Source organism: Desmodus rotundus, chromosome 7, assembly GCF_022682495.2.
Source record: "Desmodus rotundus isolate HL8 chromosome 7, HLdesRot8A.1, whole genome shotgun sequence".
Taxonomy (NCBI): Eukaryota; Metazoa; Chordata; class Mammalia; order Chiroptera; family Phyllostomidae; genus Desmodus; species Desmodus rotundus.
This window is the reverse complement of record NC_071393.1, coordinates 13,678,026-13,703,647: the sequence shown is the minus strand read 5'-3', so window position 1 is coordinate 13,703,647 and position 25,622 is coordinate 13,678,026. Positions and strand designations below refer to the sequence as shown.

Genomic DNA, 25,622 nt, shown 5'->3' with positions numbered 1-25,622 from the left:
GATCATTTTTTTTAATTTTAAAAAATGTGTGCTTCATTTTGAATAATTCCCGTTAAAAAGCTATGCTCTCATAGTTATATCTGCAATGGAAAAAGGCCATTCCTACCACCTAGTGTAGTTTTCACTTTTAATGGGTTCATTTGTTGTCTTTATTCTGTTTCTTTACTGACACTTTCCATTTTCACTCATTTCAAGAGGGTTTTCTCTACTTAGGCCATTATTGTAACAAGAGCTTAGTTTTTCCATCTTCTGTCAGGTAAGTCCCACGTCTGAGTCCTTTCTGAGTCATCATCGGCCGATTGTCTTTTCTGCAGTTGCGGTTATCCTGTTCTTCATACGTCTAGTAACTTAGGATTCTCTTCTGGATCTATCTTGTATTATGGAGTGAAACTGGATCTTGTTCAATGTTTTGTTGGCCTTTTTATTTTAGAAGATAAGCTGCCTTTTGGCAACAAGTTCCTCCCAGCTGTCTGTGAATCGGCGTTTAAATGTCTGTTCAATTTAAAATCTCGCCAGCACTACATGGGTCTACAAACAGTGCGCCCCACCAAGAGGCCCACGTGGGAACTGAGCAGCGGGCTGCCTCTTGATGCTGCTCCGAAATCTGTCCTTGCTCTGTGGGGCCCCGTCCACGCAAGCGCACTTCAGAGGTGGGCCCAGAAGTTCATGAGCAATTGAGCAAAGGTTGTTTTCTCAAGGTTTTTCTTACCACTTTCTCCCCAATCCCCCGATCCTGCTCGTAGCTCATCCTGCCCTTAACCAAGACCTCACCCTTCGTGCGCTCTTGAACGTGTCTGTCCCTTGTCATGTACAGCGACACTAAAATCGTTTCCTCAGAACACTTGCATTCTACGAAACTCTTTTCCCACTTCCTCAGTGGACATTTCTGTTTCCATTCAGGGTAGACTAGGTCAGCCCTGATTGGAGTCTGCACCCCAAGCCCATGTTTTCCTAGAAAAGCCTAGCTTCTCTGTGCGGATGGAGGCGATGTTACCTCGGGAACGGGCAGAGCTCTGGGGTGAAGTTGTTTCAGCGCGCGGGGATGAAAGCTTCTTACCCCCTGTGACAGACGGACACTCCCGGAGGGCAGGTCCCTGAGACGGGGCCCTTAGAGCAATCCTGACCCCATTCTCCATTTCAAAACTCCTCCAACACTGGAGTTCCACTCTTGGTGTTTATGAGATTATTTTCAACCCTAGTGAACTTACTCTTCTCCTTTTGGGAATATTTTTTCCTCATTTTGAGAAGGCAATCAGCCAGTCTTCTCTTCACCTAGCCTTCCAGCCGGGGTTGGGACTATTTCGTGTCTAATGTTTCCTCAGCCCTGAGAGGTCTGTGACAAGGTCCCCCCGACCAGCACAGTGGTCCTGCGGGGTGTGGTCCTGGTGGTCCTGGTCTGGACCACCAGGCACGGCAGCTACCACATTCCATTCTGGAAGAAGCTGGTGACAAACTGAGAAGACAGTAAACAGGACCAGAAGTGTTAACGAACAACCTTCAACAGAATGAATTTGAAGATCTAATTAGTTTTATTCACGATTCATATGTTGAGCAGTATCCTGCCTAGCAGCTGGAAGGGCTTTCTAAGGAGCATAGAAAGTGGAAATTTTTATAGGCAGAAAGAGGGTGGGACTAAGAAGTTAAAAGAATAGATTATTTCAGACAAGGGCACTTTCCCTCTGGGGAAGGCAGGGGTCTCATCAGGCAGGTGACCTGACTAGTGCTGGCCTGGAAATCCCAGACTACTAGGTTTAAAATTCCATCCCTGGAGCAGCTGAAACTGAAACTAAGTTAGGCAGTAAGTTTTGGTTTGGTGATGCAGTTTAGCAAAAGGGACTCCATTTGGGCCAGTTATTTCTTTTTTTAACCGACAGAATCAAGGGACCTGGTGCTGAGCTGAGATGAGAAAGAGGGAGCCTGGGAGGTGAGCAGAGCGGGGATTTTCAGCTGCCTTCTTGGTATACCACCTTGAAGCTTGTCACTCCAATGTTAGCCACCAGGTGGCAGCAAAAGCCCAGATTTGGGGGAGGTCCTAGCTGTGCTTTACCCTGGCCTGTATGAGGTCCCAAAGCCTGGTTCCAACTGAGCTCCTCCAGAGGAGAATTTGGAAGTAGAGTGTCCCCACTCTGTACTGCAAGACAGAACCATAAATTTCCCCAGGTCTCAGCCTCAGAGCAGTGAAGAGGTGGAACAGGTAGGATGAAGAACCAAGCTACTGAGGAGGATAGAAAGCAGGTGAGGGATGTGAACAACCACCAGCTCTGTCTTCAGCACCTGAGAAGAAAACCAATTAGATTTCTTCCAACCCAGCCCTTCTGAACCCTGTCCTTACCCTTGAACCACGCAGAACAAAAAAAAAAGTACTGGGATATGAGTCTATTTAGCCAATCGAGCACATCGTGAAACCAACAGTTGGAAGGATGGGGACCTTTCAAGTTGGACTGCATTTCCTGGCCACTGTCATGGGCTCAGTCTTAGGAAATCTGTGTTAAAGAGCCTAAACGCCTCAGATTGGCTCTGCTGTCCAGGGATGCAAAATATCTAGAATCAAGGATCAGGTCAGAGTGGGGTGAGGAGAGAGAGCAGAAGCAGATTTGCATGGAGGCCCCTCCCTCCTCTGAGGCAGGATGACAGAATAAGAGAGGTCTGGGGGACCCAGGTCCCGGGTTGGGGTCTCAGAAGGCAACGTTCTTGGGGGATCTCCACCATGACCTGGACTCTGCTCCTCCTCACCCTCCTCACTCAGGGCTCAGGTGAGGCCTCCAGGGAGGGGACCATGGGGACACCTGGGCTGATTTCTTGTCTCCTCCTCAGACTCACATGGACTCAGCACTGAACTGACCACTGAGTGTGTTTTTGCTCTTTTCAGGTTCCCGGGCCCAGGCTCCCCTGACTCAGCCTCCCTCAGTGTCGGGGACTCCGGGACAGTCGGTCACCATCTCCTGTGCTGGAAGCAGCAGTGATGTTGGGTATGGTAATTATGTCTCCTGGTACCAACAACAACCAGGCTCTGCCCCCAAACTCCTGATTTATGAAGTCACAAAGCGGCCCTCGGGGATCCCTGATCGCTTCTCTGGCTCCAAGTCCGGCAACACGGCCTCCCTGACCATCTCTGGGCTCCAGGCTGAGGACGAGGCTGATTATTACTGTGCTTCATATAGGAGCGGTGGCACTCTCCACAGTGGTGCCAGTTCATGGGGAAGTGAGACCAAAACCTGCCCTGTGCTCACAGGCTCCCTCCTGGCTCTGAAGATGCTCCCTCACCCTTGTGCAGGGGGCTCATGCAGCACGGCCTAGAGAATTGTATTTCTACCTATTCCCATCTCCTCTCCCAAAGCTTTGAAAATACAGGTGTGTGTGTGTGTTTGTTTTTTTCATGTGTTCTCTCTCACATGAAATCCAAAAGGAAACTCTCTCTCTGGTTTATTGTCTTTGCATGGGTTTTGTGGATCCAGAGGCCACTCATTCCAAACCCTTCATTGTAACAGCCACTGGGAGCCCCACGCTCTGCTTGTTGGGTAGATCACCCAGAGTCCTCTGGGAAATCCTCAGTTTAAGTCCGTTGGTCTCCCACACCTGTGCACACCCACCTGGCTTCAGTTTTCAACCAAGGAAGTGGGAATGAAAACGAAGTTTTTCCTCCCTCCATCCCTCCTTTCTGTCTTCCTTCTTTTTCTTTTTCTCTTTCTTTCATTCTTCCCTTCTGATCTCCTAATATTTCCCATAACCAAGGAATGTTTGAGGTAGGAATTGAGTGAAAGATTCTGCCTCTCTCAGAACTGCCCCTCCCCTTGGACTCCTGAGTGATTCTGCTGGAAGCAGATCTGCACGTGAAATGTCTTCCCTTTATGACGGGATATTTCCAAATGGCTGCTTGGTTCTTCAAGATATCTGTTGGATGTGGCCCCCATTCCTGAGGCATCCCCAAAGTATATGATTTTCATGATGACCCAACTCACTTCTAGCTGTGATCCCAGTTACAATGAATCACGAAGTACAAATACTCATAATACTTAGGCCAAAATTCTTTTGATCATTGAATGAGGCTGAGCTTAGGTGCCGGAATACCTGGTGCAGTGACCTCATCATCCCAACTTGTAAGACCTATCAACTTCAGCCCTGAAAGCTCCAGGTCTTGAAAATGACCTCGCTCCTTGTCAAATCAGGGTGGATGGTCCTCCTGCCTGCAGATACATCTTTGTTATCATGTTCTCTGTTTAAGCTACTAGTTCACATTTTTTCCTGTTACCTCTTTCTTTCCCTATAGAGAGTCGGTACCTTCATGTTTAATCATCCAGGCTGCAAGAGTGACACTTGTGGACCCTCCCAGCTGGGTCGCAGCACAGTGGGACAGGGTCTCTGCTGTTGGAGACACAGGATAATGTCCTGAGTCACAGTGCTGAGTCTGTGTAATGCTGGTCACAGGGTGAGCCTGCCTGTAGGGTGCGTGTGTGATAATGTTCGTGCCGAACAGCAGCAGGAAGCAGACTGATAACCGCTCTTGTGACCCTTTTCGGCATCAGGTGTATGTGCCACACCCTGGCTGTAATAGCAAGCCCAGTATTTTATAAGTTATTTCAATGTGATAGGAAGGTAGGAGCCTGCATGACCTCTTCCAGTGATTCTCCTCTAACGTGGGACCACAATGGCCTTTTGAGAAGGTAGTCACTAATTTACAAGAGGGACTCTTACAGGGAGAGCCAGTATGTTGAGTGGACAGCATCTCTCTAACATGACCTGTTTGTAGCAAAAGTCACCCTTTGTTTCTGGTGAATTTGGAGTCTCCAGTTGTGGGAATAGCCCCCTGCTTTTTCTCATGTAATGCAACAGAATGCCTGTTTAAGTCTTTTTTCAGACAGGAAGGGAAGGGTCATTTTTGAAGGAAAAGGCAAGACATGTTCTACTTCACTACAGGCAACATATCCGCCCACGCTTCTCTGTTAGATACACTCAGGGACTCAGCGCCACAGGCCAGAGACCCTTCAGGGGTCCACAGTGTCTGGCAGGTGCCACTCATTTTACACCGTACCTCTTCTGGATATTCAATCTGTTTTTCTCAATTGCAATTTTTGTTTATCCTCACCCAAGGACATTTTTTTTTCATTGATTTTAGAGAGAGAGAAAGGGAGAGTAGAAAAATCGATGCGAGAGGGAAGCATTGATGTTTGCTTCCTGTACAAGCCCAGACTGGGGGTCGTACCTGCAAGGACTAGGGCTGGATCCTGCAACCTTGGCCTCTGCCCTGACCAGGAATCGAAACCTTCAATCCTTCTGTTATGGGACGATTCCTCAGTCAACTGAGCTACGCCGGCCAGGGAGTAATTGTAATTTTTAAAGGAATCATTATATTCATTTCGGCTTGAAAGTACGGATTTGAGAATAAACATTTGTGTATTTTAATTTATTTACTTGGCTTTATAGATTATTAGTCATAGTTAAAAGTGTTCACTGCCCATTTGAGTGGCTGTCATGCTTAGTGGTTCTGTCTCACGTCTTGTCATGTGGTCACACACATACACAGTGATGTTGAATGAGATGGGGGCTCCCACAGCATGGGGGCTCTGAGTTGTTCCCGGTTCTATCAGAACCTGGAATGAGGACAAGGTGGGACCTAGCGAAGATCAGGGGTTTGCTCCTTGCTGTGCTATGTGCATAACTGGAATGTACCCAGGGGGCCTCTGCGTGGTTTTCCCAGGAGACAAGGGTCCAGTCCACTCGATCCACAGGTCCAGTGATGGATCTCTGACCAGGTCATAGATGACTACCACTTTACTATTATTTCACACTAGAGACTTACTCTCAAAACCACGTCATATAGCACATAAATGTTTGGTGCACCAACAGTAAAACAATTGTATCAAATAGAAAGCTGTCACTTCCTCCCTCGTCCCATTCCCTTTCCCCCAATGCCTGACACTACCATAAATCTGTGCCCTCCCTGGGCCAAAATGTCACCTTTCTTTGCTCTTCTCAATGTCTGTGATACAGAATGAACAATGACATTTAAATAGTGTTCTTTGAGCATTTTAATTCATAGAACCTCCAGTCATTTCCTGAGGACATTTCCATTCCAATCTGGCCGGGACCAGTCAGTCCTGATTTGTTTGCTCTCCAAATCCGATGCTTCCCGGAAAAATACACCAGGCCAAGCATCTCTTTGTGGATGAGGTAGATATTGCTTGACAAAGTCACACAGCTCGCAGGTGAGGTATTTCAATGTACTATGTAGAGGGCACAGGGAAGAAAATTATATGTCCCATATAATTGTGACAGGTTAAACACCCTGAGGACAAGTCCCGGAGCTGGGCTCTTTGCCAGTCCTGACCTGTCACTTCCCAGAAGCACAGACACAGAATTCCACTTCCGCTTATCCATTTGGCGGTAATCAGCCCTACTGAGCTCTCTCTCCCTCACGGATATGTTGTATTTCGACATTGCAGACAGTCCCTCTGTTTTCCCTTTGTCCCATTTTTTCAGCCATTTTTCCTCCTGAGATTGATTTTACTTCACGTCTAATGTCCCTCACCTGGGACAAGATCTGGATGTGAAGCACAAACCCTGTGATGAGACAAGCTCAATGGTTCTGAAGGGAGGGTCTGGGACTCCCTCGTTGGGCAGTTGGTACTCCATTCTAAAAGAGGATAAATGAGCTCAGATGATGTAAGGGTTATCTAGAGACCTGTTACTGAGCGGATGGGAATAAAAAGAGGAGAAGGGAACAGAGTGGATTTTTCCAGCTCCAATTCAATGCCTTCTCAGGTGCTTGGGTTAAATCATCTGTAGCCACCAGGGGGCAGCGTTGTCTAAGTTTGGAGAAAGCACTGTGGTTTACTGTGACCTGTATGAAGTCCTACCTGGAGATTCGGTGGTTGAGGGAAGGGGATGTCCTGCATGTGTTCTGTCCCAATATTTCTACTTGTATAAGTGACAAAAATGCTTGTGGACCTAGACACTATAGAGTTTTGGACAAGGTATACATGAGAATTCATTTCAACTGAGAAGCTTAAAAAAAAAAAAAGGTTGAGAAAGAATGAGAGATGCCAGGTTTGTCTTAGGTCCTTTAATAATGGAGTGGCTGGATATTTTCACCCTCCTCCCTGATGTCTAGGGGGGAAGTGCCTGTATTCCTCAGCCTCGGACCACCTTGACTCCTACAGTAGGAAGGACAGGGATGTCCAGGTGGACTCCATTTCCTACAAGATCGAATAATGGTCTCAGTGTGTTCTGAGTGAGAAAAATCCTGGTAAATTATTTAAATTCTCTCAGACTACCTGTGCTGTCCACTGTGGAGAAGCATCTAGATCAAGAGTCAGGTCGGAGTGGGTGAGGAGAGGCAGGGGCAGGAAGCAGATTTGCATAGAAGCCACTCCTTCTTCTGAGGCAGGAAGAGGGGATAAGACAGGTCTGGGGGAGCCAGGTCCTGGGTTGGGGTCTCAAAGGCAACACTGTTGTGGGGTCTCCACCATGGCCTGGACTCTGCTCCTCCTCACCCTCCTCACACAGGGCTCAGGTGAGGCCTCCAGGGAGGGGACCATGGGGACACCTGGGCTGATTCTTGTCTCCTCCTCAGGCTCACATGGACTCAGCACTGACCTGAGCACTGAGTGTGTTTTTACTCTTTTCAGGTTCCTGGGCCCAGGCTCCCCCGACTCAGCCTGCCTCAGTGTCGGGGACTCCGGAACAGTCGGTCACCATCACCTGTGCTGGAAGCAGCAGTGATGTTGGGTATAGTAGTTATGTCTCCTGGTACCAACAACAACCAAGCTCTGCCCCCAAACTCCTGATTTATGGTGTCAGCAGTCGGCCCTCGGGGATCCCTGATCGCTTCTCTGGCTCGAAGTCCGGCAACATGGCCTCCCTGACCATCTCTGGGCTCCAGGCTGAGGACGAGGCTGATTATTACTGTGCTTCATATACAACAAGTAGCACTAACCACAGTGGTGCCAGTTCATGGGGAAGTGAGACCAAAACCTGCCCTGAACTCGCAGGCTCCCTCCTGGCTCTGAAGATGCTCCCTCATCCCTGTGCAGGGGGCTCATGCAGCACGGCCTGGAGAACTCCTTTTATATCTATTGCCATCTCCTCTCCCAAAGCTGTGAAAATGCAGCGGTTTTTTTCATGTGTTCTCTCTCACATGAAATCCAAAAGGAAATTCTCTCTGGTTTGTTGTCTTTGCATGGGTTTCGTGGACCCGGTAGGCCACTCATTTCAAACCCTTTGTTGCAACAGCCACTGGGAGGCTTGTGCTCCGCTTGTTGTGTAGTTTTCCCACAGTCCTCTGGGAAAGTGTCATTTTAAATCCCTTGGTCTCCCACACCTGTGCAGACTGGCTTGGATCCAGTTCTCCACAAACAATTTTGGAATGAGAACAAAGAAGTTTTCTTTCCCTTCCTACATTCTTTCTTCCCTCCCTCCCTCCGTCCCTCTATTTTATCCTTCCTTCCTTCTTTCCTTCCTTCCTTCTTTCCTTCTTTCCTCCCACCCTCCCTCCCTCCCTCCCTCCCGGCTTTCCTTCTTCCCTCCCTCTTTTCCTTCCTTCCTTCCTTCCTTCCTTCCTTCCTTCCTTCCTTCCTCCCTTCCTTCCTTCCTTCCTTCCTTCCTTCTTCCCTCCTTAAGTCTTTCTTTCCTTGCTCCTAGTATTTCCCTTAATGAGAAAGTTTTGATGTGGGAATTTGAGTGAAAGATGCTGCCTCTCTCAGAATCGCCCCTCTTCTCAGGGTCCTGAGTGATTCTACTAGAAGCAGCTCTGCACGCGAAATGTCTTCCCATTACGATGGGATCTTTCCAAATGGCTGGTTGGTTCTTCAAGATATATCTTGGGTCCTGGCTGGTGTGGCTCGGTGGATTGAGGGCCAGCCTGCGAACCAAGGGGTCACCAGTCAGGGCACATGCCTGGGTTGCGGGCCAGGTCCCCTGTTGGGGGCACGTGAGAGGCAACCACACATTGATGTTTCTCTCCCTCTCTTTCTCTGTCCCTTCCCCTCTGTCTAAATATAAATAAATAAATAATCTTTAAAAAACAAAAAAAGAAAAAGATGTATCTCGGATGTATGTCTCCAAAGTATGTGATTCTCATGATCATCCAACTCATTTCTAGCTGTGCTCCCAGTTACAGTGAATCACAAGCACAAATACACGTGACTCTCAGGACAAGAAATCATTGACCGTTGGATGCGCTGAGCTTAGGAGCCAGAAGATGTGGTGCAGTGACCTCACCATCACAGGTTGTCAGAATTCTCTCACTTCAGCCCTGGCAGCGCCAGGTTGTGAAAATGACCTCGATCCCCACCAAATCAGCATGGATGGTCATCCTACCTGAAGTCACATCTTTGTTGCAATGTTCTCTGTTTCAGTTACTTGTTCAGAATTTTTCCAGTCACTCCTTTCTTTCCCCATTAAGAGTCAGTACCTTCATGCTTAATCATCCAGGCTGCCACAGTGACACACGCGGACCCTCCCCGGCTGGGCCACAGCACAGCGGGAAGGGGTCTCTGCTACTGGAGACACGGGGTGAGGTTGTGAGTCACATTCTTGTGTCTGTGCAATGCTGGCAACAGGGTCAGCCGGTCTACAGGGTGCGTGTGTGACAACATCCTTGTGCTGAGCACCCGCAGAAAGCAGAGTGACAAGCGCTCTGGTGGTCCGCCCTGGCATCTCAGGCACGTCCTTCTCTCTGAATTCAACAGCTATGCCGGTATGTTATAATTCATTTCAATGTGCACAGGGCCGTAAGGGCCCCCGTTTACCCTTCTAGTGTTTCTCACCTAAGGTGGGACCACAATGTCCCTTTCAGAACTAAGTCGCTGTTTCATACAGAGGGTGTTACAAGCCGAGCCAGTAGGTAGATGCATGTTGAGTGAACGTGATCTCCCTGGAGCCACAGTGCCCCTTTTTTCTTGTGTATTTGGAACGGATATTGTAGCGACAGGCCCCTTAAGGTTTTCAAGTAAGACAACAGAATACCTGTTTGTCTTTTTCAGATGCAGAAGGAAATGGTCCTTTTGGATGGGAGAGGTTAGACATGCTCTACATGGCACTGTGGTCAGCATATGTGCACATGCTTTTCTCTTAGATGCGGTCCGGGACTCCGCAGCACAGGGCAGTGGCCTCTCATGGGTCCGCACAGTGTCTGTGTCAGCTGCCACTCTGTTTACACTGCACCTCTTTGCAATATTTAATCTTTTTTATAGCAATGTTTAAAAATCTTCAACTGAAGATATTTTTTCATTGATTTTAGAGAGAGAGGATGAGAGAGAGAGAAGCATTGATCAGATGCTTCCTGGACACGCCAGACCAGGGATTGAACTTGCAACCTAGACATGTGCCCTGACTGGGAATCGAACCCGTAACCCTTCTGTTATGGAACAATGATCCGATGAACGGAGCCACACCAGCCAGGGCATAATTGCCCTTTAAAAGAAATCATCTTTTTATTTTAACATGAAAGTATGAATTTGGGAACAAATATCATGTATTTAAATTTATTTGCTTGGCTTTATAGGTTGTTAATCATAGTTGCAAGTGTTCATTTCACCTGCTTGGGTGGCTGTCATGCTTAGTATTTCTGTGTCACTACTCGTCATGCTGTCAAACATTTACAGACGAGGTTAAATGAAATGAAAACTACTGCAGTGCTCAGGCTTGGAATTGTTCCTCGTGTTAACAACCAGGGACCGGATTGAGGAGGAACCTGGTGAAGATCAGAAGTTTGCTCCTTGCTGTGCTATGTGGATAACTGGAATGTACCCAGGGGGCCTCTCCAGGGTTTCCCAGGAGACAAGAATGAAGTCTGCTGATCCACAGGTCCAGCGGATGGATCTCTGGCCAGGTCACTGATGACTACCATTTTACTACTCTGTTACACTGGAGACATTACTCTCAACCACGTCATATAGCACACAGATGGCTAGAGGACCCCCAGTGAAAGGGCTGCGTCCAACAGCAGAGTGTCACTTCCTCCCACATCCGATTCCCTCTTCCCCAGCGCCTGAGGCTGCCGTAAATCTGTGCCCTCCCTTGGCCGGAATAGCACCTCTCTTTGCTCTTCACAATGTCCATGATGTGGAATGAGCAATGACACTAAAATAGTGTTCTCGGAGCATTTTCATTCATGGGACCTCCAGTTATTTCCTGAGAACATTGCCATTCCAATTTGGCCAGGATCCATTATTCCTGGTTGTCTGTTCTCCAAATCCAACTCTTTACACAAAGCCGAGCATCTCTCTGTGGGTCAGGGAGATTTTGTGTCACGAATTCACAGACCTCTCAGGTGAGGTCATCTCAATGTGCTAGGTAGGGGGCACGGTGAAGGACATTGTGTGTCCCATGTGACGGACACACTCTGAGGACAAGTGCCAGAGTTGGACTCTTTGCCAATCCTGACTTGTCATCTCCAGAATCTCAAACACAAGAACCTAGTCCTGCTTTCCATTCGCTGGTGATCAATCCTACTGAGCTCTCTCTCCTTCGTGGATGTGTTGTATTTCCTCACTGTGGGAAGTCCATCTGTCTGCCCTTAGTCCCATTACTTTCCTCCACTTTTTTCTCCTGGATTAGATTTTATTTCGTGTCTAATGTTTCCTGAGGAAAGGCCAAGAACTACCCCAGAAGCACTAACCCTGTGACAAGATGGATTAGAAACGGGCTCAGGGATCCTCGGGGGAGGATCTAGGCAACCTCGTTGAACAGGTGACCTTCCATTCTAAAGGAAGAGAATACAAAGACAGATGAGCTTGGATGGATTTTAGGGTTATCTAGAGACCTAGCACTGAGCTGGATGGGGAGAAGAAGAAGGGGAGAGGGAACAGGGCTGATTTTCCAGCTCCCACTCAGCTGCCTTCTCGGGTGCATAGGTTGAATTATCTGTAGCCATCAGGGGGCAGCGCTGTTTGAATTGGGGGAAGGCACTTGCTGTGGTTTACCAGGACTGTATAAAGTTTTAATAGACCTTTACCCTGACATTGTCCCGAGTGGGTCATTCAGGGTGAGGGATGTCCTGTACGTGTTGTGTCTCAATATTTCTACTTCTACAAGTGACAGTAGATGTCCCTGAGTCACAGACATTGTGGGGACAGGTACAAAGAATACATGAGGACCCATTTCAACTGAAGAGCTTCCGGAAAAGGTTGAGGAAGAATGAGAGATGCCAGCTTTGTCTACGGTCCTTGGACAGTGCAGTGACTGGATGTTTTCTAGCCAACTTCCGACCCTGTCCTCAACTTCCTCCCAGATGTCTCAGAGGGAAAGTCCCTGTATTCCTGAGCCAAGAACGACCCTGCTTCCCACAGTAGGAAGGACAAGGACATCTAGGTGGGCTCCATTTCCTAGGCACTCGAATAATGCTCTCATTGTACTCTGAGTGAGAATAAATCATGTCAAACCATTTTAATTCTCTCAGATTAGCTGTGCTGTTCAGTGTGCAGAAAAATCTAGATCAAGGATGAGGTCAGAGTGGGGTGAGGAGAGGCAGGTGCAGGAAACAGATTTGCATGGAGGCCCCTCCCTCCTCTGAGGCAGGAAGAGGGGATAAGACAGGTCTGGGGGAGCCAGGTCCCGGGTTGGGGTCTCAGAAGGCAACACTCTTGGGGGATCTCTACCATGGCCTGGGCTCTGCTCCTCCTCACCCTCCTCACTCAGGGCTCAGGTGAGGCCTCCAGGGAGGGGACCATGGGCACATCTGGGCTGATTCTTTGTCTCTTTCTCAGGCTCATGTAGACCCAGCACTGACCTGAGCAGTGAGTGTGTTTTTGCTCTTTTCAGGTTCCTGGGCCCAGGCTCCCCTGACTCAGCCTCCCTCAGTGTCCGGGGCTCCGGGGCAGTCAGTTACCATCTCCTGCGCTGGAAGCAGCAATGACGTTGGGAAATATAATTATGTCTCCTGGCTCCAACAACAACCAGGATCTGCCCCCAAACTCCTGATTTATGATGTCAGCAATCGGCCCTCGGGGATCCCTGATCGCTTCTCTGGCTCCAAGTCTGGCAACACGGCCTCCCTGAGCATCTCTGGGCTCCAGGCTGAGGACGAGGCTGATTACTACTGTGCTTCATATACAAGCAGTAGCACTAACCACAGTGGTGCCAGTTCATGGGGAAGTGAGACCAAAACCTGTCCTGCGCTCACAGGCTCCCTCCTGGCCCTGAGGATGCTCCCTCATCCCTGTGCAGGGGGCTCATCAGCACGGCCTGGAGAATGTGTTCCCTGCCTGTTCCTGTCTCCTCTCCCAAAGCTTTGAGAATGCAGGGTTGGTTTTTTTCAGGTGTTCTCCTATCTCACTGGTAATCCAGAAGGAAATGGTGTCTTTGGTTTATTGCTTTTGCTTGTGATTTGCAGATCTAAGAAGCCACTTATTCCAAAATTTTAATTGTAACAGCCACAGGGAGACCCCAGCACTGAATATGGGTAAATTTCCCATAGTCCTCAGTTTATGTATTTATAGTTTTAACCAACCAAACATATTAAAATTTAAAAACCCTTTAATATACAAGCTGTAATCACAACAGCCTCCACATAGCAGCGAGGGGATGGTGAATGTGGCAGAGAGCATGGACAGGTGGGAGATTTTCTGGGTTCTTTCTGCCCCCCGTGCCAGCATCACTGTGCAGTGTCGAGAGCACAAGGTCTTATCAGAGAGCAGATCTCGGTGGCCAGAGACAGAGGGGCGTGTCAGAGTACGGCCTGGTCACTCCAACGGGCCATCTCCCCACAGGAGCAGCTTCCAGGGAGACCCAGATGCAGTTAGAGGGAACGACGGGGTGGTTTTGACTGAGAGGAAGTGCCAACCATCACTGCTCAGCATCCGCCTGATCACACTAGGTCTTCCAGATGGTCACAGGAGTTTCTGGGAGGCCTGACTACCACCTCTAAGTGTGTGGGGAGACTGGCTATAGTGTTGGCTGGGCCCAGGGACAGCCTAGAGCCCCAAGTTAGGTAGCATTCATGGAGTCCTTGGGGAGGAGGCCAGGGACACAGCCAGGAAGCCCCAAGCTCTTGACAGGGGTGTAGTTGATGGGGGGAGGGCTGCAGCTTAGGGCAGGGTCTTGGTTCTCGATGGCTTCCAGCCTGTCCGTGTTATTGTCCCAGTTGATGTGGAAATGTGTCACCCAAGGATCTGAGGTCATGGTGTTCCATTGGCACTGAGAGAACTCTGGCTTGGGGACAGGTTCTCCTGCAGCTCTGGGACGTTCTCACTGTTGACATAGTAGTCACGTGGAAGAGCTCTTGTCCATGGTAGGTGCAGGTGATGAGGGTCACTGTCACACCGATGGTGTCGCTCTCAGCGAAGAGGGATGGGCTCGGGGCATAGTCCTCAAATATGAATGTGTGCCTCCCTCATGGGCCAGGGTGACCAGCACCGGGTCTGGGGTTTGATCAAACTCCTCACTCTTCTACTCCAGGCCATCCGCCAGAGCCTCACTGCACTAGAAGCTGATCTCGAACCAGGAAGGTCTGTGGAAAGGTCTCAGATTCTCCAACACAGTCACATTCAGCACGGACACTTTGGCTGTCATCTCGCCTGGCGCGGCTGAAGCTGGACATGTGGCCAAGTCCATGTCTGGGTTCCGTAAGGTCAGCAGTTGGCCACGAAACTGCCCCTTCCTGTGACCGTGGGCTGCTAATGAAATCCTCCCTTTCAAGTGCCAGGGTTCCCACCCCTGTGCAGATGGAACTGGATTCAGGTCTTGACAAATGAACTGGGAATGAAAACAAAGGAGAATTTTTTCTTTATCCCCCTCCCTCCCGTCCTTGCTTCCTTCTTTCCTTTCTTGCTTCCTTTCTTCCTTCCTTCATCCTTTCCTCCCTTTCTCTCTCGCCTCCTTCCTTTTTTCCTTTTACCCTTCCTTCAGTTGGCTCTTTCTTTCTGTCTTTCTTTCCATTCTCCTAAACTTTCCCATAACAGGAAGTTCTCAGGTGACAATTTGAGTAAAAGATTCTGTGGTCTCTCAGAGTCTCCCGTCATCTCTGCTACCTGATTGGTTCTGCTGGAAGCAGCCCTGCACCTGAGCTGTCTTCCAATTACGATGGGCTGTTTTGTGTCAGGTGCCACTCATTTTACACTCTAAACCTTCTAGATATTTAATATTCTTTTCATGCAATTTAATGTTAATTGCAATTTTTCTTTTATCCTCACCCAAGGACATTTTTTCTTCATTGATTATAGAGAGAGAGAGGGAGAGTAGAAAAATCGATGCGAGAGGGAAGCATTGATGTTTGCTTCCTGTACAAGCCCAGACTGGGGGTCGTACCTGCAAGGACTAGGGCTGGATCCTGCAACCTTGGCCTCTGCCCTGACCAGGAATCGAAACCTTCAATCCTTCTGTTATGGGACGATTCTTCAGTCAACTGAGCTACGCCGGCCAGGGCGTAATTGTAATTTTTAAAGGAATCATCATATTCATTTTGACTTGAAAGTATGGATTTGAGAATAAACATTTGTGTATTTTAATTTATTTACTTGGCTTTATAGATTATTAGTCATAGTTACAAGTGTCTACTTTGCCCACTTGGGTGGCTGTCATGCTTAGTGCTTCTGTCTCACGTCTGAGCTCTCTCCCACATGCTTATGCTATATTTCAACATTGTGGGACGTCTGTCATGTGCTCACACACATACAGAGCGATGTTGAATGAGATGGGGGCTCCCACAGCATGGGGGCTCTGAGTTGTTCCCGGTTCTATCAGAACCAGGAATGAGGACAAGGTGGGACCTAGCGAAGATCAGGGGTTTGCTCCTTGCTGTGCTATGTGCATAACTGGAATGTACCCAGGGGGCCTCTGCGTGGTTTTCCCAGGAGACAAGGGTCCAGTCCACTCGATCCACAGGTCCAGTGATGGATCTCTGACCAGGTCATAGATGACTACCACTTTACTATTATTTCACACTAGAGACTTATTCTCTAAACCACGTCATATAGCACATAAATGTTTGGTGCACCAACAGTAAAACAATTGTATCGAATAGAAAACCAGCACTTCCTCTCACATCCCATTTCCTCTCCCCCCAATGCCGGAGGCTGCCATACATCTGTGCCCTCCCTGGGACAGAATGTTACCTCTCTTTGCTATTCTCAATGTCTGTGATGCAGAATGAACAATGACATTTAAATAGTGTTCTCTGAGCATTTTAATCCACAGAACCTCCAGTCATTTCCTGAGGACATTTCCATTACAGTCTGGCCGGGACCAGTCAGTCCCAATTTATTTGTTCTCCAAATCCAACTCTTCAGAAAAATACACCGGACCATTCACATCTCTTTGTGAATGAGGGAGATTTTGCCTCAAGAAGTAACAGAGCTCTCAGACAAGGTCACTTCAATGTACTATGTAGGGGGCACGATGAAGGACATTCTGTGTCCCATGTGACAGACAGACACGCTCGGAGGACAAGTCCCAGGTTTGGGCTCTTTGCCAGTCCTGACTTGTCACCTCCCAGAGTCCAAAACACAACATTTTCACTTCCCTACTTCCATTCAGTGGCAATCCTAGTGAGCTCTCCTCCCACATGCTTACGCTGTATTTCAACATTGTGGGACGTCAGTCTGTCTTCCCTTTGTCCCATTTCCTTCATCCATTTTCCTCCTGCAGTTGACTCTATTTCAAGTGTAATATTCTAACCCAAGACAAGATCCGCCTCTGGAGCACACACCCTGTGGCAAGATGGCTAAGAAACAAGCTCCCTGGTTCCGTGCGGAGGATTCGACCAAATCGTTTGGCAGTTAATATTCTGTCCTAAAGGAAGATAATGAGCTCAGGTGGATGTCAAGGATATCTAGAGCCCTGGGAGTGAGCTGGGTGGGAATAAAAAGAGGAGGAGAAGGGAACAGAGCAGATTTTTCCAGCTCCCACTCAACTGCCTTTTCAGTTGCTTGGGTGGAATCATCTGTAGCCACCAGGGGGCAGCATAGTCTAACTTGGAGAAAGCACTTAACTGGTTTTCCTTTACCTGTGTGAAGTCTTCCCTGGAGGTTCCCCTGAGTGGGTGGTTGAGGGAAGGGGATGTCCTGTATGTGTTGTGTCTCAATCTTTCTACTTCTACAACTGACAATAAATGTGCCTGAGGCGCAGACACTGTAGAGATTGAGACAAAGAATATGAGAGGATCCATTTCAACTGAAGAGCCTCAAGAAAAGGTTGAGGAACAATGAGAGATGCCAGCTTTGCCTGTGGTCCTTGGACAGTGCGGTGACTGGATGTTTTCTAGCCAACTTCCGACCCTGTCCTCACCCTCCTCCCAGATGTCTCAGAGGGGAAATCGCCGTATTCCTCAACCAGAAACCACCCTGACTCCTACACTAAGAAGTGGTCTCCATTTCCTGGACACTGGAATGATGGTCGCAGTGTGTTTTGAGTGAGAAAATTCCATGTCAAACATTTAAAATACTCTCGGATTAGCTGTGCTGTTCGGTGTGCAGAAGCATCTAGATCAAGGGTGAGGTCAGAGTGGGGTGAGGAGAGGCAGGGGCAGGAAGCAGATTTGCATGGAGGCCACTCTCTCCTCTGAGGCAGGAAGAGGGGATAAGAGAGGTTTGGGGGAGCCAGGCTCAGTGTTGGGGTCTCAGAAGGCAACAGTCTTGGGGGATCTCCACCATGGCCTGGGCTCTGCTCCTCCTCACCCTCCTCACACAGGGATCAGGTGAGGCCTCCAGGGAGGGGACCATGGGGATATCTGGGCTGATTTTTCAGTCTCCTCCTCAGGGTCACCCGGCCCAGCACTGAACTGAGCAGTGAGTGTATTTTTGCTCTTTTTAGGTTCCTGGGCCCAGGCTCCACTCACTCAGCCTGCCTCAGTGTCGGGGACTCCGGGACAGTCGGTCACCATCTCCTGTGCTGGAAGCAGCAATGATGTTGGGTATAGTAGTTATGTCTCCTGGTACCAACAACAACCAGGCTCTGCCCCCAAACTCCTGATTTATCGTGACAACAATCGTCCCTCGGGGATCCCTGATCGCTTCTCTGGCTCCAAGTCTGGCAACACAGCCTCCCTGAGCATCTCTGGGCTCCAGGCTGAGGACGAGGCTGATTACTACTGTGCTTCATATACAAGGAGTAGCACTAACCACAGTGGTGCCAGTTCGTGGGGAAGTGAGACCAAAACCTGCCCTGAGCTCACAGGCTCCCTCCTCCCTCTGAACATGCTTCCACTCCCTGAAGTGTTGGCTTCATTCCCAAAGCCCTGGACAGTCATTCACTCAGAGCCCCTCTCCTCTCTCATCATCACACACATAACAGAGCACTCTCTGAGTTTTTGTTGTGGGACAATAAACACTTTCCTCTTTGCATATGTGTCACCTTCCCAAAATGTACAACTCTTCCTACCTCCTCACGTGCGGTAACAGAGAGGCAAGCTGCCTCATGCTTGGGGCAGTTTTGCCGTCCTCAGGAAAATCGTCACTTTAAATGCCATGGTCTCCACAGCAGCCCAACCATGTTGGATCTAGTTCTGCAGAAAGAACCTTGTCTTATTCAGTCAGGGTCCCCCATGTTCTCTGGGCAGCGTGGCCCTCCTCGGTGGGCGATTCCTCCACACGTCTGCTGCTGAGAGAAGATCAACTCTCTGAAGATGTTGCTGAGGGACCAAGGATAAGGGGCTACATGTTCTTTTCCTTTTAGGATACCTCGTTTTGACCCCATATCCTAGGACACTGAGCAGTAACGAATTTGAGCTGCCACTCTGTTTTACGTAGAATTTCTACTCTCTTTAGAGCAGTGAATTCCTAACCTGGAAACAACTCTGCAAAATGCCTGCACCCCATCAAGCTAGGCTCTTTCCAAAATACCTCTTTTTCCATAAGGAAGAGACATCTGGTGGGTGTGTTCACCCCCTTTTTTTTTCAAGAAATCCCCAACGTATCTGTTTTCTGTGATGAACCAATGAAATTACTTGTTGGCATATGTATATTTCTGGCATGTATATGTAATGTTAAGAATTGTTTGACCATCTGAATGAACCTAGGCTTAGTAGGAACCAGAAAAACCGGACTGTGACCAACTCTTCCCATTTTGCAAGAATTTTCCTGGTTTTAGCGCTAAAAGTGCCGTATCTTAGCAAGGTCCTCGATCTCAGGGCAAATTAGGAAAGATGGCCCCTGTGATGATTGATTTTATAGTTAACTTGAGTGGACTACAGAGTGCCCAGACTAAACATTGTTTCTGGGGGTTGTCGGACGGTGTTCCTGGATGAGACCAGCATTTGAATTGGTGGGCTCAGTAGAGTAGACAGATGGTCCCCCTAGCCCTGCCATGTGACTGGGCTCATACAGCCCACTGAGCGTGAGTAGACAAAATGTGGGGGGAGAAGGGATTCACCTCTTCTTTCTCACTGATTGAATGGGGACATCTCATCTCATCTTCTCCTGCCTTCATAACAGAAATTGACATGATGAGCTCTCCTGGTTCTCAGGCCCTTGTACTGAAGCTGAATTGAAACACCAGGTTTACCGGCTCTCTAGCTTGCAGATAGCAGCTCATGCGACTTCCGTGCCTCAGTAATTAATAGTCACGTGAGGGCCTATTCCTCACAAAGGCTTATTCCTTTGAACAGAGATGCGGGGTGGGCAAAAGTATGTTTACAGGTGTTTGTATGGAAAATAATACAATAATTAATTAATTAATAATAACACGAGAATAAATTCTCTGTTTCACATACTCACAACTGTAAACCTACTTTTGCCCCACCTGTATATTTTCTGAGTCACCGCAGACTGAGCCCATGACAGAGCCTAGGGAATCAAGCCAGCCTTGGAGTGTCCTCACCTTCCTATTGTGGAAGTCACGGCGTGGGTGGCAGAGGAATGTTAGGACGTCCGCCAACTGCCGCGTGGGACAAAGGTGAAGAGACCCACCCAGGCTGGCTGGGATAAGGGATATCCAACTACTGCTCTTCCCAGGGACCAAAGGCAGAGCTGGGGATCTGTCATTCTCCCTCCACCCCTCCTTGGTCCCCCTCTTTTGGAGATGCTTACTGGCACTCCTAGAAAAGGAATTACTGGGACACAGTAGATATTGAACACCCTTTTCTTCCTTCATGCCCCACGTAGGAGTGGCTCAGGAAGCAGCTTCTGGGACTTTAAACAGGACAGAATAACCACAAAAAGCAGTGACGGTGAATGCCTAGCACCATGCTCTGCTCCTACTCCTGTCCTCCCTCCTCCCCCTCCCAGCTCATTAGCAAGTCCCCTGATCCCTCTTGAGCCAGTCCATGACCCTTTAACATCCTCCAGAGTGACTTACGTCACATGCAAAATTTGGTGGCCAAGAGTGATCCCCCTAAGGGTCACCTTGCTTATTGCAGGAAGGCTCTGTCACAGGGTTAGCATATGTGAGGTGGATGTCAGCTCAGGAAACATTACACATGAACTTAACCTAATCCCAGGATGTACACAGATGTGAAAAGGGGACTCACGAGAAGATCAAGTTCTCAAAACTGTTAGAAAAAGGAATAATGCAACAAAGAGGGAGAGCTCAGAAAAGAGGGAGAATGGCCTGATGAGAATCAAGAGGAAGATTCCAGTGTTGAAGGATGTGGGGGGTGGAACCGGGGTCAGGTTTGTCCTCAGGACCCCAGTTCCAGGAACTCATCATTAGAGCCAGTGTGTGAGTCACGGGGGACACGGGACGCTCTTAGCCTGGCCTCCTTGTGCACACAGACTAACTCAGAACTGTGCAGCCTCCTGAGGCAAAGTCTCATCCACAGGGCGATGCTTGACCTAGTGTGGTCTTCTAGAAGGAGAACGGTTTGGAGCAACGACTACAGTTAGGGCTGACAGATACTTTCCAGAACAGAGTGGAAACGTCCCTGCCGAAAACAGATCGGAGCCCCTCTGGGACTCAAGTGTTCTGATGAAACGATTTGGATGCCACTGTTCATACCCTGTGGCAGATAGTTCCATGAGTGTGTAGAAGGTGTGGCCCTGGCTGAGATGCTGGGATGAGCAAAGTGGTAGCCTCTGGCGAAAAAGGAAAAGTATGGGTAAAGAAATACAGTTTGGGATTTGAGGCTATCATTTTTGTGTGTTTGGAACATTTATGTGCTCTATTATTTGGGCATCCGTTTAGACAGTGATATCTACTTTTTGAGATGATAATACAACAGCAACTGGTTGCCGACCTTCTTGTGATACAGGCAGCTAGGCCTCTGAGGCTCGGTTCAGCGCCTGGTAGCGGTTTGGGTCCTTTTCTCTTAGGGTCCGTGGAGAGGCCTCCTGTGAGCATTGCAGGTGGCCGGGCTCGGCTTTGAGAAGAAAGCACTGACCTTCATGAGGGGCGGCCTTGATCAGTTCCACGTCCCGTTACTACTGGGAGCGCGCTCAGGGCCCCCACAATACAGGAGTCCTGTGTTTACTCAAAGTTCCTCTAGAGTTTGTGCCCACACAATGAGATATGACAGAAATAATAAGCATGAGGGCCACGAAAAGGAGGCAAAATTACCAATCGCACATGATAGGATTACTAACCGATCAAACAAAGCATATCTTTCTAGAAAGAAAACTCAGTTCCTGCGTTCTTATCTTTTATGATAAATTGAATATGGTGATTCCTTAAACAATAGCAATTTTTAAAGAAAAGATAGAGAAAATATCCAGAAGAGATATAATGGCACCTGGCCCAGAGATTTAATGGACACGTGAATGGTAATTGCCTTGAGATACTGATTCCCTCATTGCACTGAAACTGAAAACACCAGTGGAAATATTGACCGTAGGGACATCCAAACCTTTTATATGATTTCTGTCAAAGGGGACTTTTTTCTCCTTTTAGGAAATTTTAAATTTATAGAGTTTAATTATTTGTGAAGATTCAGGAGGCTGTTCCTACAGCTTAATACTCCACATACAAGACGCAAGGGCTTTTTGCTCCAGAAATCTCATATTGAAACGATTCTGTTAACTCAGTACCTAGTTTGTGGTTCTCTAGGTAATTCTTTTTCTTACGCAAACAATAACCGCTTCTCAGAAGGCAACTGTGTTCCCACTTCTAAAGGAGACACACTAGAAGAGGCAATGGTGACTCCCTGCCCTCTGATGTCATGTGAAGGTCCTGTGAGGTCATTTCAGTCAGGGAGCAAGTCTTATATTAGATGCCACAGAGGGTACCCAGACAGTGTCCCTTTGCCACCTGCTGCGTTTCTTCACAAAGACACACACTTTACGGCAGGTGCAACCTCTGACCATGCTTGCAGAGACAAGGGGCTGTGACTCAGGGTGTTATTCTCTGTCCGGGAGAGGGGACCTGCCCCACTGTGCTGTGACCCAGCTGCTGAGGTGTCCATGTGTGACGCAGCTCGAGCCTAGATGATGTAAGCATGAAGGTATTGACTGTTTGCTAGAGAAAGACACAAGACACCCAGCAAAAAAAAAATGTTTTAAATAATTGACGGTGAGAATATTATGAGAAGATTGAGCTCTTTGGTAAGGTGGCTGTATTAGTCAGGATTCTTCAGAGAAACAAAACCAACAGAAATATGTATATATCAACGTCACAAGAAGCATATCTTGGGGTGACAGATTCTGCTTCCCCTCAATATAAATCCTCATTTTATGAATGTGTGTGTATATATACAGCAGGAGGGTTAGGGGGCGCCCACCACCCACAGGTTAGGAAATCCATGTGTACCGAGTCAGCTCTCTGCATATGTGGGTTCCCACACATGGATCAAAAATATAGTTGACTCTTGAACGTGCATTCGAGCTGCATGGGTGTGCTTAAATGCAGATTTTTTAATGTTTTTCTATATAGAGTACATATATGTAAATAAATACACATAGAGTGGGGCAAAAGTAGGTTTACAGATGTTCATATGGAAAATAATACAATAATTAATCAATAATAATACAAGAACAAACTCTGTGTTTCACAAATCATAATTATCAATGATTTCTAATACCTCAGCTAAGTTCTGCTGCCCAGGGTTGCAAGTTTATCTAGAGCCCAAGAACAAACAGGTCAGACCGGGGTGAGGAGAGGCAGGTGCAGGAAGCAGATTTGCATGGAGGCCACTCTCTCCTCTGAGGCGGGAAGGGGAGATAAGAGAGGTCTGGGGGAGCCAGGCTCAGTGTTGGGGTCTCAGAAGGCAACAGTCTTTTGGGCATCTGCACCATGGCCTGGGCTCTGCTCCTCCTCACCCTCCTCACTCAGGGCTCAGGTAGGGGACCTCCAGGGAGGGGACCATGGGGACATCTGGGCTGATTCTTTGTCACTTCCTCAGACTCATGTGGCTCTCTACTGAACTGATCAGTGAGTGTGTTTTTTCTCTTTTCAGGTTCCTGGGCCCAGGCTCCCCTGACTCAGCCTCCCTCAGTGTTGGGGACTCCGGGACAGTCGGTCACCATCTCCTGTGCTGGAAGCAGCAGTGGTGTTGGGTATAGTAGTTATGTCTCCTGGTACCAACAACAACCTGGAGTGGCCCCCAAACTCCTGATTTATAGTGTCAGCGGTCGGCCCTCGGGGATCCCTGATCGCTTCTCTGGCTCCAAGTGCGGCAACACGGCCTCCCTGAGCATCTCTGGGCTCCAGGCTGAGGACGAGGCTGATTATTACTGTGCTTCATAGACAACAAGTAGCACTAACCACAGTGGTGCAAGTTCATGGGGAAGTGAGGCTAACCTCCATTGGGTTCTTTGGCTCCCTCCTGGCTCTGAAGATGCTCCCTCAACCCTGGTGGGGTCTCATGCAGCTTGGCCTGGAGAATTCATTTTCTACCTGTTCCTTCTCCTAACCCAACTTTATGAGAATGCAGTGTTTTGTGTGTGTGTGTGGGGGGGTGGGGTTCAGGTGTTCTCCTCTCTCAGATGAAATCCATAAGAAAAGCCTCTCTCTGGTTTATTGTCTTTGCAGGTGTTTTGTGGATCCAGAAGATCAATCATTCCAAACTCCTAATTGTAACAGTCACTGGGAACCCCAAACTCTGCTTGTTGGGTAGATTACTCAGATTCCCCTGGGAAATCTTCACTTTAAATCCCTTGGTCTCCCACACCTGTTTAGACCGGCCTGGATCCAGTTCTCCACAAATGATGTGGGAATGAAAACTAAGTTTTCCCTTCCTTTCCTCCCTTCCCTCCTTCCTTTCCTCCTTCATTCCTTCCTTTCTTCCTTCCATCCTTCTGCTCTCTCTCTGTTTCTTTCCACGCTCCTAATATTTCCCATAACAAGATGTGTGAAGTGACAATTTGAGTGAAAGGTGCTGTGGTTTCTCAGAATCTCCCTCATCTCTGATACCTGAATGATTGTACGGGAGGCAGCCCTGCCCGTGAACTGTCTTCCCATTACGATGGGATCTTTCCGAATGGCTGCTTGGTTCTTCAAGCATGTGTTGGCTGTGGCCCCCAGTCCTAAGGGATCTCCAAAGTGTGCGATTTTCCATGATAACCCAACTCATTTCTACTTATAATCCATGTTACAATGAATCACAAAATACTAATACAAATACATATAACTATCAGGCCAAGAATTCTTTGACTGTTGAATGAAGCTGGGTTTAGGTGCCAGAATAGGCGGTGCAGTGACCTCATCATCCCAGGTTGTAAAAACCCTCCCCAACCTTAGCCCTCAATGTGCCAGGTCTTGAAAATAACCTCTATCCCCACCAAATCAGTGTGGAGGGTCATCCTACCTGAAGTCACATCTTTGTTGTAATGTTCTCTCTTTAAGTTACTTGTTCACATTTTTCCAGTTATGTCATCTGTTCCCCAAAAAGAGTCAGTACCTTCATGTTTAATCATCCAGGCTGCCACAGTGACACACGTGGACCCTTCCCTAGCTGGGTCACACCACAGTGGGAAGGGGTCTCTGCTATTGGAGACACAGGATAATGTCCTGAATCACAGCCCTGAGTCTGTGTAATGCTGGTCATAGGGTGAGCTTGCCAACAGGGTGCATGTGTGACAACATCCTTGGGTTGAACACCAGTAGAAAGCAGAGTGACAACTGTTGTGATGATCATCCATGGCATCTGATGTATGTCATGCTCTCTGGCTTTAATAGCCTGTCCGGTAGTTTACAAGTTATTTCAAGGTGATAGGAGGGTGGGATCCCCCGTTAACTCTTCTGGTGTTTTTCCTCTAAGGTGGAACCACAATTTCCTTTTGAGAACAAGTCACTATTTTATAAGAGGGAGTTTAACAACGAGAGCCGATGGCTAGATGTTGAGTGAAGAGGATCTCTGTGAAGCAACAAGCACACTGTGTTTCTTGTATATTTGGAGTCTCTAATTGTAGGGAAGCTTCCAGCATTGTCTCAAGTAATGCAATAGAATAAATAAGTTGTTTTCAGATGCAGAGGAAGGCTCATTTTTGATGGAACAGAATAGACATTTTCTACATCGCTATGGTCAATATATCCGCCAATGTTTTTCTTTTAGATGTAGTCAGGGACTCAGCAGCACAGGACAATGACCTTTCATGGGTCCACACAGTGTCTGTGTCAGCTGCCACTCTTTCTATGCTGTACCACTTCTGAATATGTAATCTTTTCTCTCTTAATTGCAAGAGTTTCTTTTTTTATCATCTTCTGGGAACATTTTTTTTTCACTGATTTTAGAGAGGAAGGAAGAGAAATAGGGAGAAAGAGAAGCATCGATGCGCGAGAGAAGCGACGATGGCTTGCTTCTTGTACATGCCCAAACCAATAAC

General features: G+C 48.0%; 1 pseudogene and 3 gene segments (V, D, J or C); 3 read left to right on the top strand and 1 right to left on the bottom strand.

Annotated features, from left to right (window-relative positions):
* LOC128781375 (immunoglobulin lambda variable 5-39-like) overlaps positions 1 to 25,622 on the top strand; it is a 591,472-nt gene that overhangs the window by 317,833 nt on the left and 248,017 nt on the right.
* The window catches only part of LOC112310504 (immunoglobulin lambda variable 5-45-like), a 715,836-nt gene that overhangs the window by 446,144 nt on the left and 244,070 nt on the right, over positions 1 to 25,622 (top strand).
* LOC139441033 (probable non-functional immunoglobulin lambda variable 11-55) overlaps positions 1 to 25,622 on the top strand; it is a 511,832-nt gene that overhangs the window by 256,920 nt on the left and 229,290 nt on the right.
* On the bottom strand, positions 13,924 to 14,581 carry LOC112310410 (histone chaperone ASF1B pseudogene; annotated as a pseudogene).